Below are 14,918 nucleotides of genomic sequence, written 5' to 3' on the forward strand. Positions count from 1 at the left end.
GGAAACCCCTCAATTCTAACTCCAACCCTAACCTCAACACACCACTAACCCTAATCCCAACCCTAACCATAACCTTAGCCACAACCCTAACACTAATGCCAACCCTAACAACCAAAACCCTAATCCTAATCCCCACCCTAACCATAACCCTAACCACAAACATAACCCCAACTCACCCCTATCCCTAATCCCAACTTTAACCCTAATCCCAACCCTAACCTTAATCCTAACTCTAATCCTAACCCTAATCCCAGCCCTAACTCTAATGCCAACCCTAACTCTAATTCCAACCCTAACCCTAATTCCAACCCTAACACTAATTCCAACCCTAACCCTAACCTTAACCTTAACTCACTTTAGCCTACCTCTAACCCTAATGGGAAAATGAAAATAAATATCTTTTCTTTTTATTTCATTAGGGGGTGATAAAGGGGGGGTTATTTACTATTTTTTTGTTTTGATCACTGTGATAGGGTCTATCACAGTAACCAAAATGAACCAATAGTAAAAATCCTCCTATTGTTGCCGGGTGCCAGCCGGCAGATCTCAGCAGGCGCACTATGCCTTCGTCCTCCATTTTCTTCCCAGAAGAAGATGGCGGCACCCATGGTGGGAAGCACGAGGGTCAAGGAGCACCGGGAGGTACCGGGGGGATTGGGGACCCTATTTATCTCTCCTCTGATGTGTGATCACATCAGAGGAGAGAGAAATTAAATGGCACATCTGACTTTTTTTTTGCGGTCGCCGTTATACGGTTAATAACGGCGATTGCAAAACCGGGGTCTGTAAAAACCGACCAGAATCATGTTCTCTGGGGTCTCAGCTACCCCCGGCAGCCAAGACCCCAGAGAAAATCTGACTCTGAGGGGCGCTATACACTTTTTCCACAGCACCGTTGATTAACGGCGCTGTGGTTAAAGTACCCTTAAGAACCACTGTTAAAAGGCATATCATTAGAGGGTTAAAGTTCATTTTGACTTTATTCAAATAAAACTATGAGTAATGGATAAGTAAAATTGTGTAGCTTAGAATTTTTAAATACTCTAATATGAGATCCTCTCTTAAGAAAGGGTTTGTAATTAACTGACTTCCCTCTGATCCAGCAGACATACCTGTCAGGCTATTTCATCTGAGGTAGTGGCAGTGACAGAGTTGCTTGGTGGTACACGTGCACCATAGCCAACATGACTGATTCCCCTATGAACAAATTAAGAGGTCGGCTGATTGGGCAATTGCTGAAGTCAACGATATTTACCAAATAAGTGACAGATTTAGAAGCTAGTAGACATTCCAAACTATCTATTTTACTCCTCTTCCACATGCTACATGTGCCAGCTGTTACAGTTTTAATGCCTACCAGCTTATAGTCCAGCTCAGTTTTTTGGTTTTGATGTGCCAGCTATTGTATACTTTTAGATACTTCGCTGGTCTGCTTTGTAGATTGATATTCTCAGTTCTGTGGCCGTGCTCCTGACTTTTATCATAATAAATCCCTGGGTACCTTTATCTTACTGGTACGACCCTTGAACTGCCTGAGTTCTCTTCACTTGTAGCTTTTAAATGACCTCATAAACTATAATCGATCTTTCTTCTTTCTTTGACTTCACATTTGAATTCAAATTTGTCCTAATCCCCTTTCTAAGGCCGGGTTCACATTAGCGTTTGAGTCCGCAGCGTGGTGCTGCGTACGCTTTTCCTTAATCTCTGCCTACTTCCGCATGCATCCTGCATACCTATCTTTAACATTGTGTACGCAGGGACATGCGTTATATGCGGATGCATCTGTATGCGTCATTTTGAAGTGCCCTCTGAACGCAACATGTTGCATTTTCTTCCGTTCGGTGGGCACGTCAAAACGACGCAGGTGGACGCATCCGCATATAAAGCATGTCCCTCCATACACAATGCTAAAGCTAGGTATGCAGGATGCATGTGGAAGTAGGCAGAGCTTAAGGAAAGAAGTCTGCAGTACCACACTGCAGACTCAAATGCTAATGTGAACCTAGCCTAAGCTAATAAATTGACTGGTTAGGTTGAATCCCTACAGTTAGTTCTCTGGTCAGCAGCTGTTCTGCAGACATAATATGGTGCAGTTCGCTTTTCCCTTTTACATAATATGGGGTCCTTGCAGAAAAGGTCACATTTTGTATGCAAGCTAAACAATGTAAACTAGAAAGCCAATGGATCATTCTGAATGGAGTGTTTAGTGCCAAGCCTGACCATGGAATCTCACTTTGAGATGATGGATATGTTAGAGTACAGGTCCTAGTTCAAAAACCTTTCAGTTAGCCACAGTGGAAAACACCTGCAAATAATATCTTTCACTCTGGAAGACCTGTTATGATAATCCAATATATGGACAATCCATTGATTTAATTGAGAACCATGTAATTTTTTATTGGTACAGAAAAACATTTTGGCATGTCCTCCCTCCACCAGATACAGCTTAATTTTAAGGGTCTCAGCCCAATGTCATGGTACTCTCTGATTATATCATTGTCAGGATAATCCTCTGGAAAAGAGGTGCTGACAAATTATAAATGATTTAACAGCTGTTAGTCATTGGTAATTTCCTGAAAAGAATGGTACATTTTTGAAAATTATGCAAAAAAAGCCAGAATTTGTGACTATGACATTAGGAATGGGTAGTACACATATATATTTATTTAGCAGACAAATAAATTGAAAGAAAAGCTAAACTGGCTTCCTTTCACAAGGATACTGCACAAACAAGGACATTATAAGGTTAGGTCCTCAACTATTTGTTTGGCAACAAAGAAATACTGATTAAGAAATAAAAGAGCTGAAGACACATTTATGTCTTTTACCCAGTAAATGAGATTGTTGTATGTGGGAAAAAGGAGTTATTAAGATAGAATTATCAGTATATCTATAATCCTTTCAACCCAGAGGAATCACTTATTAGGAGCAAAGCAACCAGTGATGGGTCAGACTTCGCGAAGGGTGTGAAATATGTTCTTTGCCGTCTACATTATTGCAATGTCAGTGATTGTGCTTCCTATGTCATGAAGACCTCATTATGTTTGAACTGAAGTATGGGCATCTTTTTTTGTCTTTAATCTGACAATGGAAGTAGAAGTTAAAAAAAAACAAAAAACCTGACATTACTTTCAGAACATTTTCTTAATTTGGAAATACAAAAAAAATCACATTATTCTCCTTCTCTTAACAAGAATAAATGGCAAGTAAGCAATTCTGAGTGAATTGTGCTAATTATAGGAAGCCAAATAATTGTAGCAAATTAGAATTAAAAGAAGAGGAGAACATAAATGATTTTCCACAGATTTAGGCTGGCAATTTAGATTGATGATGTTGGCTATTAAAATGTGAAGGTGACTTTCTATACGCTTTGCTGGGGTATAATACACATTTTCTGTAATCAGGAGAAATACAGTCGACATTTATCATAAATAAAACACTAAATGTTTACAGTGCGGTCTTTGCCATTTTTTATCAAAATAATGAATCACTCATTGCACTAATAGTAATCGTTAAAATGATATACAAGTACATATTTCATAAATTTATTGCATATCTAAAGGGTAAGTAACAAAGGTATCACTGGGACCCCCATTTATCTTGAGAATGGGTCCTGCTATTTGCCATCTGGAAAAGGAAGGGTGGTTGTATGTGTGTGCCAAACGGCATCAAAGTTTTTGGAACTCATTTATAAATTAAGAAATGCATACATTACTTCTTCCTGATCATACCTGGACATCATGCCTCATTTCTAATATAGATGGGGGTGGTTTATGTATTTATCATAAATGTATGGCTCAATCTGTGGTTATACCACAAATACACAAAAAGAGACAACTCCATTAATAGATAATAAAGGGATGTAAGCAATACTGGAACAATGGAAAAAATAGATTACAAAACTAATTTGATTTAATTTGTGTTAGAATGAAAAGTACAGCATATGCTATCAGAGATACCATATAGGTTATGAGCGAATCACAACACTAGTTCCTAAATATATGTAGTGATTAGTGTTGAGTAGAGTTGAGCGATACCGTCCGATACTTCAAAGTATCGTATCGGATGGTATCGGCCGATCTTTAAAAAAAGTATCGGTATCACCGATTCCGATACCGGAAGTCCCATTCAAGTCTATGGGACTTCCGGTATCGGAATAAGAAAAACCCTTTCCTGCCCTTGTACAGCCTCTCTGGGGTCTGTACGGGCCTTTCGGGGGGCTGTGCCGGCCTGCCAGGGGGTCTGTGCAGGCTCCGGTGGTCTGTGCCGGCCTGCCGGTGGTCTGTGCAGGCTCCGGGGGGCTGTGCCGGCCTGCCGGGGGGCTGTGCCGGCTCCGGGGGGCTGTGCCGGCCTGCCGGGGGGCTGTGCCGGCCTGCCGGGGGGCTGTGCCGGCCTGCCGGTGGTCTGTGCAGGCTCCGGGGGTCTGTGCAGGCATCGTCCGATGGGACTACAAGTCCCATCGGGCGATGCCTGCTACCATGACAGTGATTGACACATTAGCCAATGATGGGACAGTAGTAGTCCCATCATCCGGCTAATGTGTTAAATGTAAAAAAAAAAAAAAAAAAAATTACATGCTACATACATACAACATGCATACTACATACATGCTACATTCATACTACATACTACATACATGCTACATTCATACTACATAAATACTACATGCAACATACATACTACATATATACTACATGCATGCTACATACATACTGCATGCTACATACATACCACATATATACTACATACATACTACATGCATGCTACATGCTACATACATACTACATATATACTACATGCATGCTACATACATACTACATGCTACATACTACATATATACTACATGCATGCTACATACTACATGCTACATACATACTACATATATACTACATGCATGCTACATACATACTGCATGCTACATGCATGCTACATACATACTACATGCTACATACATACTACATATATACTACATACATACTACATACATACTACATGCATGCTACATACATACTACATGCATGCTACATACATACCACATACATAACACATATATACTACATGCATGCTACATACATACTACATGCTACATACATACCATATACATACTACATGCATGCTACATACATACTACATGCATGCTACATACATACTACATGCTACATACATACTACATATATACTACATGCATGCTACATACATACTACATGCTACATACATACTACATATATACTACATGCATGCTACATACATACTACATGCTACATACATACTACATATATACTACATGCATGCTACATACATACTACATGCATGCTACATACATACTACATGCTACATACATACCACATACATACTACATATATACTACATGCATGCTACATACATACTGCATGCTACATGCATGCTACATACATACTACATACATACTACATGCTACATACATACCACATATATACTACATACATACAATACATTCATACAATACATACATAGACATACAGTACATATAACATAGAGTAACATACTTACCAATACTTGTCACATTGTTCCCCGAAGCCATTGTCTTTTCCGGAATAAATATTAACATAACAAACCACAAAAATACTCACCCACGATCCGAAGCAGTCCACGAGTGTGTCCCACGACGATCTTGGGTAGAGAACTGCAGCATCAGCTGTTGCTGCCGTTCTCTACGAGCTGCAGAAATCCAATGACGGAAGGTAGGTATCCTTCCGCACTGTATTCCTCCGCCACTTAAAAAAAAAAAAAGTCCCTAGTCTCACTTTATGCCATTGCTGTGTGGGAAATTCCCACGCAGCAATGGCATAAAGTGAGACTAGGGACTTTTTTTTTTTTTAAGTGGCGGAGGAATACAGTGCGGAAGGATACCTACCTTCCGTCATTGGATTCCTGCAGCCCGTAGAGAACTGCAGCATCATCTGATGCTGCAGTTCTCTACCCAAGATCGTCGTGGGACACACTCGTGGACTGCTTCGGATCGTGGGTGAGTATTTTTGTGGTTTGTTATGTTAATATTTATTCCGGAAAAGACAATGGCTTCGGGGAACAATGTGACAAGTATTGGTAAGTATGTTACTCTATGTTATATGTACTGTATGTCTATGTATGTATTGTATGAATGTATTGTATGTATGTAGTATATATGTGGTATGTATGTAGCATGTAGTATGTATGTAGTATGTATGTAGCATGCATGTAGCATGTAGTATGTATGTAGCATGCATGTAGTATATATGTAGTATGTATGTAGCATGTAGTATGTATGTAGTATGTATGTAGTATGTATGTGGTATGTATGTAGCATGTAGTATGTATGTAGCATGCATGTAGTATATATGTAGTATGTATGTAGCATGTAGTATGTATGTAGTATGTATGTAGTATGTATGTAGTATGTATGTAGCATGTAGTATGTATGTAGTATGTATGTAGTATGTATGTGGTATGTATGTAGCATGTAGTATGTATTTAGCATGCATGTAGTATATATGTAGTATGTAGTATGTATGTAGTATGTATGTAGCATGTAGTATGTATGTAGCATGCATGTAGCATGCATGTAGTATGTATGTAGCATGCATGTAGTATGTATGTAGCATGCATGTAGTATGTATGTAGTATGTATGTAGTATGTATGTAGCATGCAGTATGTAGTATGTATGTAGTATATATGTAGTATGTATGTAGCATGTAGTATGTATGTAGCATGCATGTAGTATGTATGTAGCATATATGTAGTATGTATGTAGCATGCATGTAGTATGTATGTAGTATGTATGTAGCATGCAGTATGTATGTAGCATGTATGTAGTATGTATGTAGTATATATGTAGTATGTATGTAGCATGTAGTATGTATGTAGCATGTATGTAGTATGTATGTAGTATATATGTAGTATGTATGTAGCATGTAGTATGTATGTAGCATGCATGTAGTATGTATGTAGCATGCATGTAGTATGTATGTAGTATTTTTTTTTTTTTTTTTTTAACATTTAACACATTAGCCGGATGATGGGACTACTACTGTCCCATCATTGGCTAATGTGTCAATCACTGTCATGGTAGCAGGCATCGCCCGATGGGACTTGTAGTCCCATCGGACGATGCTTGCACAGACCCCCGGACATCAGCACAGCCCCCCGGCAGGCCGGCACAGCCCCCCGGCAGGCCGGTACAGACCCCCACAGGGTGCACAGACCACCGGCAGGCCGGCACAGCCCCCCGGCAGGCCGGTACAGACCCCGGGCAGTCCACACAGCCCCCCGGCAGGCCGGCACAGCCCCCCGGCAGGCCGGCAGAGACCCCCGGAAGGCCCGAAATGACGGCGCATCATGATGCGCACACACCGCGCATCATGATGACGTCAGGCCGTCAATCAACTGAACTTCCGATTCCGATGCCGAATTCCGATATTGAAAAAATATCGGAAGTCGGTATCGGAATTCCGATACAGCAAGTATCGGCCGATACCCGATACTTGCGGTATCGGAATGCTCAACACTAGTGTTGAGCATTCCGATACTGCAAATATTGGGTATCGGCTGATTTTCGCTGTATCGGAATTCCGATACCGAGTACCGATATTTTTACAATATCGGATACCGGAATCGGAAGTTCCCATAATGCAATGAGCCAGTGTTGTGGCTGTGATTGGCTGCTGAAATGATGTCATCATGATGCGTGGTCTGTGCGGGCCTGCCGGGGGTCGGTGTGGGCCTGCCGGGGGTTGGTGCGGGCCTGCCGGGGGTCTGTGCGGGCTGCCGGGGGTCTGTGCAGGCTGCCAGGGGTCTGTGCGGGCCTGCCGGGGGTCTGTACGGGCCTGCTGGGGGTCTGTGTGGGCCTGCCAGGGGTCTGTGCTGGCCTGCCGGGGGTCTGTGTGGGCTGCCGGGGATCTGTGCGGGCCTGTTGGGGGATGTGTGTGCAGGCATCGTCCGATGGGACTACAAGTCCCATCGGGCGATGCCTGCTACAATGACAGTGATTGACACATTAGCCAATGATGGGACAGTAGTAGTCCGGTCATCTGGCTAATGTGTTAAATCTAAAAAAAAAAAAACATACATGCTACATACATACTACATTCATGCAACATACATACGTACATACTACATACATACTACATATTGTATATACTATATTCATACAACATACATACATACTACATACTACATTCATACAACATACATACATACTACATACATACTACATTCATACAACCTACATTCATACTACATATATACTACATTCATACAATATACACACATACATACTACATACTACATACATACTACATTCATACAACATACATACATACTACATGCATACTACATATATACTGCATTCATACAACATACATACATACATACTACATATATACTACATTCATACAACATACATACATGCATACTACATATATACTACATTCATACAACATACATACTACATATATACTACATTCATACAACATACATACATACTACATATATACTACATTCATACAACATACATACATACATACTACATATATACTACATTCACACAACATACATACATACATACTACATATATACTACATATATACTACATTTATACAACATACATGCATACATACTACATACATACTACATATATACTACATTCATACAGCATATATACATACACTAGATTATGGCCCGATGCTATCGCATCGGGAGGATGTGATAGCATCACACCTCTTGCCATGTTAACCCTCAACACACACACTCCTCTCACCTTTCACCATCTCCACTCACTCTTTCACTCCGCATACGACCCCTTCTCTCACTCCGTCTCTCATACTCACGCCGTCATCGCCGCTGCTCCACGATCCCCGACATCTTCTTCCGCCGGCGCCATCCTGGATCCAGACGTTGTCCACGCCGGCGACATGTTCTTGCGGCGACGCCATCTTGAGTATCGTGAAATCCCGCGATAGTCAAGATGGCGTCGCCGGAAGAACATGTCGCCGGCGTGGACGACGTCGGGATCCAAAATGGGGTCGGCGAAATCTCGCGAGTTTTCGCCGACGCCATTTTGGATCCCGACGTCGTCCTCGCTGGCGACATGTTCTTGCGGCGACGCCATCTTGAGTATCACGGGATTTCGCCGATCCAAAATAGCGTCGCCGCAGGAACATGTCGCCGGCGTGGATGCCGTCGGGATCCAAAATGGCGTCGGCAAAATCTCGCGCGACGCCATCTTGACTATCGCGGGATTTCGGCTATCCAAAATGGCGTCGCTGCAAGAACATGTCGCTGGCGTGGAGGACGTCTGGATCCAGGATGGCGCCGGCGGAAGAAGATGTCGGGGATCGTGGATCAGCGGCGGTGACGGCGTGAGTATGAGAGACAGAGTGAGAGAAAGGGTCATACGTGGAGTGAAAGAGTGAGTGGAGATGGTGAAAGTGAGAGGAGTGTGTGTGTTGAGGGTTAACATGGAAAGAGGTGTGCGGTGACGTCACCGGTTACAACTGGATGGAAGTTGTTACAACCGGAAGTTGCTTAGGGCATTTATTATATTAGATACTACATACTTACTACATATATGCTACATTCATACAACATACATACACACATATTACATATAAACTACATTCATACAACATACATACTACATATACACTACATTCATACAACATACATACATACATACTACATATATACTACATTCATAAAACATACATACTACATATATACTACATACTGTACATACTACATACATGCTACATACAATACATACATACTACATATATACTACATTCATACAACATACATACATACTACATATATGCTACATTCATACAACATACATACAACATGCTACATACATACAACATACATACTACATACATACTACATACAATACATTCATACATTCATACAATACATACATATAGACATATAGTACATATAACATAGAGTTCATACTCACCATCAGTTGTCACTTTGATCCCCGAAGCCAGTGTCATCTTTAAAAAATATTAAAATAACAAACAACTGATATACTCCCTGATACGCAGAAATCCATGAGTGTCCCATGACGATCTCCTGCACTGCATCACTGAGAGGTTACTATAGTTCACTGGTCTCACTTTATGGCAAAAGCTGCGTGGGAACTTTCTCAGACAGCAATGCCAAAAATGAGACTAGGGACTATTTTTTTACAATGGCGGAGGAATACCATGCAGAATGATACCTACCTCCCGTCATTGTATTCCTGGGGCCTCTAGAGAGCGGTGGCATCAGCTGATGCTGCTGCGCTCCACGGGAGATTGTCGTGGGACACTCGTGGATTTCTGCGGATCAGGGAGTATATCGGTTGTTTGTTATTTTAATTTTTTTTAAAGATGACACTGGCTTCGGGGATCAAAGTGACAAGTGATGGTGAGTATGTTCTCTATGTTATATGTACTGTATGTCTATATGTATGTATTGTATGGATGTATGAATGTATTGTATGTAGTATGTATGTAGTATATATGTAGTATGTATGTTGTATGAATGTAGTATATATGTAGTATGTATGTATATATGTAGTATTTATGTTGTATGAATGTAGTATATATGTAGTATGTATGTATGTATGTTGTATGAATGTAGTATATATGTAGTATGTATGTAGTATGTATGTATGTATGTATGTTGTATGAATGTAGTATATATGTAGTAGGTATGTAGTATGTATGTTGTATGAATGTAGTATATATGTAGTATGTATGTAGTATGAATGTAGTATGTATGTAGTATGTATGTTGTATGAATGTAGTATATATGTAGTATGTATGTTGTATGAATGTAGTATATATGTAGTATGTATGTAGTATGTATGTATGTATGTATGTTGTATGAATGTAGTATATATGTAGTATGTATGTTGTATGAATGTAGCATAAATGTAGTATATATGTAGTATGTATGTTGTATGAATGTAGTATGTATGTAGTATGTATGTTGTATGAATGTAGTATATATGTAGTATGTATGTAGTATGTAGTATGTATGTATGCTGTATGAATGTAGTATATATGAGTATGTATGTAGTATGTATGTATGTTGTATGAATGTAGTATATATGAAGTATGTATGTAGTATGTATGTGTGTTTTATGAATGTAGTATATATGAAGTATGTATGTAGTATGTAGTATGTATGTATGTTGTATGAATGTAGTATATATGTAGTATGTATGTATGTTGTATGAATGTAGTATATATGAAGTATGTATGTAGTATGTATGTATGTTGTATGAATGTGGTATATATGAAGTATGTATGTAGTATGTATGTATGCATATTGTATGAATGTAGTATATATGTAGTATGTATTTTTTTTTCACATTCAACACATTAGCCGGATGATGGGACTACTACTGTCCCATCATTGGCTAATGTGTCAATCACTGTCATTGTAATAGGCATAGCCCGATGGGACTTGTAGTCCCATCGGACGATGTCTGCACACACATACAACCCCCAGCAGGCCCGCACAAACCCCCAGCAGGCCCGTACAGACCACCGACAGCCCGCACAGACCCCCCGGCAGGCCCGTACAGACCCCCGACAGCTCGCACAGACCCCCGGCAGGCCCGCACAGACCCCGGCAGGCCCATACAGACCCCCGGCAGCCCGTACAGACCCCCGGCAGGCCCGCACAGACCCCCGGCAGCCTGCACAGACCCCAGAGAGGCCCGCACAGACACCCGAGAGGCCCGTACAGACCCCGCCCGCACACACAGACACGCACAGTGTCCGCCCACGCACCACCCACACTCTTCCCCCCTCCTGAACTGGATTTACAAGTAAAGAAAGGGTTTTTTTTAATTCCGATATTTCTGTCCCATTGACTTGAATGGGGTTTCTGGTATCGGAATCGGCGATACCCAATACTTTTTTGGGTATCGGTCTGATCCAATCCGATCCGATACTTCACGGTATCGGATGGTATCGCTCAACACTAGTAGTGATGTCCAAAACATCTGGAGTTGGATCATGAGGACCACCTTCAGGCTCTTTTAGACATCTTTATCAGGGTAATTAAAATCAAGTTACACCACACTGTCACGTCTCATAATGCTTTTATCTCCCTTTTCTAAAAAGACACTTCAGTCCATTCCTTTCCTGGTCCACCCTATATGGTATCTGACAGTACAAGAAAAGCAAGTACATGGTATTAAGAAGAGCTTTATAGAGTGCATTTTGTGTTAGAATCAAATGTATATCACAATATAACATTCATCAATATAGAAAATCATTATTGCGAAAGTATTCCAAAGGCAACTTTGCTTTACTCCTCTTGCCTATCCAACCATTCCCAGGCTGCACACATTTCATTAAATTGAATCAACTAGGGTATTGCATAGCCATTAGGAATGAGTGAATGTGCTCGGTGATACTCGGTTATTACTTAAGTATCAAGGTGCTTGTTACTCAACAAGTAATGGGCGATGCTCTTTGTAAAACTTGATTCCCTGCATTTTTAGTGCCTGTTACAATAAGCGTGTGTGGATTGCGTGCACATCACTGTATTGCCATCTTGGTTATTGCATTACTGTGATTGGCTGGCCGTGTGACATCATCAAGGGTTATAAAAGAACAGGCACCACCCGGCTTGGCACACTGACACCATTGCACAACTCTGTGACACTTCATATTTGAGGGAGAGAGTGCCTGTCTAGGCCTGTGTGTGCACAGTATAACGAATCAGAGTCATGTAGTGTTGATACTGGTGCTGAAGCTGAGCCGTCATACAATATTTTTCTGTCTAGAAGGAGTAGTTCAAAACACATAAGTCACATAAGACTATCTTCACACAAAGGTTTTTGAAGCATTCAAGAACAACTAGTTTTTAAAGCAGAAACTACTTTAGGGAACTATTTTTTGGGCTCTTGAAGAGATTTTGAAAAATTTTGGCTGTTTTTTTTTTCCTGAAGCCCTCTCGCAGCCTTTTTATTTTACGGTGCCTAGTTTAGAGATTTTTCCTTCAGGACATGTTTCAAAGAAATGACAAGGACTTTTATTCTCAATCAAGAATTGTTCAAAACCTCTTCAGAAAAAACAAAAAAAGGTCAAAATAGTCCTCATATGAGCAGCAAGTGGATTTATGATTTAGACAAGAAGACTCTAACTGGAAAAGGAATGATATAATTCAAATATAAATAGTTGTTGCTACTTTTATCAATGCATTTTGTTTTTTTAGAAACACATTAGTTGTGTTTGGGCATGGGAATAAAAATACATGAGATGTTTTTTGACACAGTTAATTAAGCCTATCTTTGAGTTTGATAAGATTATATTTAGATTCTGATTGCATTTGTGTAATAGGCTTCAATTTCATATTACTTCTATGAAACATAGGAAGAGCCCAACTTACTGACTTTGACCCATAGCCAATAACTGTTTTCAGGTATGTGTCTACAGAATGAATTTTTTATTCCTTTACTGCAGTCCTTAACTGATAAAATGCCTGATATCACTTTATAACGCTAGTACTGTAAGTGAGTATGTTAGGCAGAGCTTAGAGATTGGATGAATTGATTTGCAGAACCCACATCATAAATCACAGCATCTCCAACTCCTCTTTTGATTCACTGTCCTGATGAAACATCATCACTGTGGTGTGAAGCACGTATGAAGTTGAACTGGGCTGGCTAAACAAGAACTGTGGTTGCTGGCAGGTAGAAAAGTTCACTGGGTCACAGATTACTGACTTGGCCATTGGACCGAGTCCTACAAATCGATTCGCACCATCTCTGCTCAACTGATTCTGCTGAACCAAGCATAGATCATCATAGTCTATGGCAGTTTAAGCATGGTTCAGTAAAATCACAATGTGGCCAATAATTTTTAAGCATGTTACAACCATTTAAAATGGGGCTTAGTGTGTGTTCACATTTGTGGCTTATGAAGTTATATAACTAGAAGTGACTGAACCACATTTAGAATAAATTGTTCAACCTATGCATTGTGGAATTCAAGTCTAGATAAAAAAACATTAAAAGGAAAACAAAATATTATTTTGGAGAGATATATGCTCTTTCTACTTTTCATTGCCATATCTCATGTTCACTTAGGCATAGAGTGATAGCCTATTGTAACACTTCTGAGTCTCATGTTAAACACTCTGTGAATAGCTATTGCTACTAATTCTTCTAAACTAACAATGCTGTTAATTCATTGTCATGAAAACCTCACTACAAACAAACAAAAGTATACTGAAGCTAAATTAATTCTTGTTGATGCTGTTGTTACATAAATTAGTTTAAAAATATGCTATAGTCAGGCAAATTTTTTGTTGCTTTTCAATGAATAAAACAAAACATCTGCAGAATGCTACATTATATAAGACAAAAGAAAAAAGCAACTAAAATCTCTGACAGTTTGACTGCCACATATTTGACACCTCAATGCAATTGTTTTGTTAAATAAAAAGATATCATAGGCTCTCATGACCTTGACAAAACACCCTTTCACCTTCTCCTACCAAACATCCTACTTGTGACACATGGACCTCAAGGTGAGAAAAAACTTGATAGCCAAGCTTACATTCTTATCTATGTAAGAGTGACATTGGTGCCAGATCACATCACCATGTATTAATGCTTAAAATCCTTTAAGATAAAAATGCATTTTTAACTATGTAAGTAACATACTTACACAATTTTCCTTTGTATAGGATTGCATATCTAGAGTTACTCACTAGAGATGAGCAAATCCGAACTTAAAAGTTAGGGGTTTGTAACAGACAGTTACTGTCCGATGCTAAACGACCAGCACCGACTTCTTTTGGAAGTCAATTGGAGAAAGAGAGAGAGAAAGAGATTTTTTTTCAGCTCCAAAGTTCAGTTCCCAATTGTTTTCAATGGGGCTTGGGCTCAGGTTCA

The 14,918-nt window shown here is 40.0% G+C and overlaps 1 protein-coding gene across 1 annotated transcript in view; it reads right to left on the reverse strand.

The window, feature by feature from the left end:
* Window positions 1-14,918, reverse strand: part of PPP1R3A (protein phosphatase 1 regulatory subunit 3A) — a 147,885-nt gene that overhangs the window by 131,469 nt on the left and 1,498 nt on the right. The window lies entirely within an intron of this gene.

The sequence above is a fragment of the Dendrobates tinctorius genome, unplaced genomic scaffold, assembly GCF_039654945.1.
Source record: "Dendrobates tinctorius isolate UK_male_01 unplaced genomic scaffold, ASM3965494v1 ptg000035l, whole genome shotgun sequence".
NCBI classification, from domain to species: Eukaryota; Metazoa; Chordata; class Amphibia; order Anura; family Dendrobatidae; genus Dendrobates; species Dendrobates tinctorius.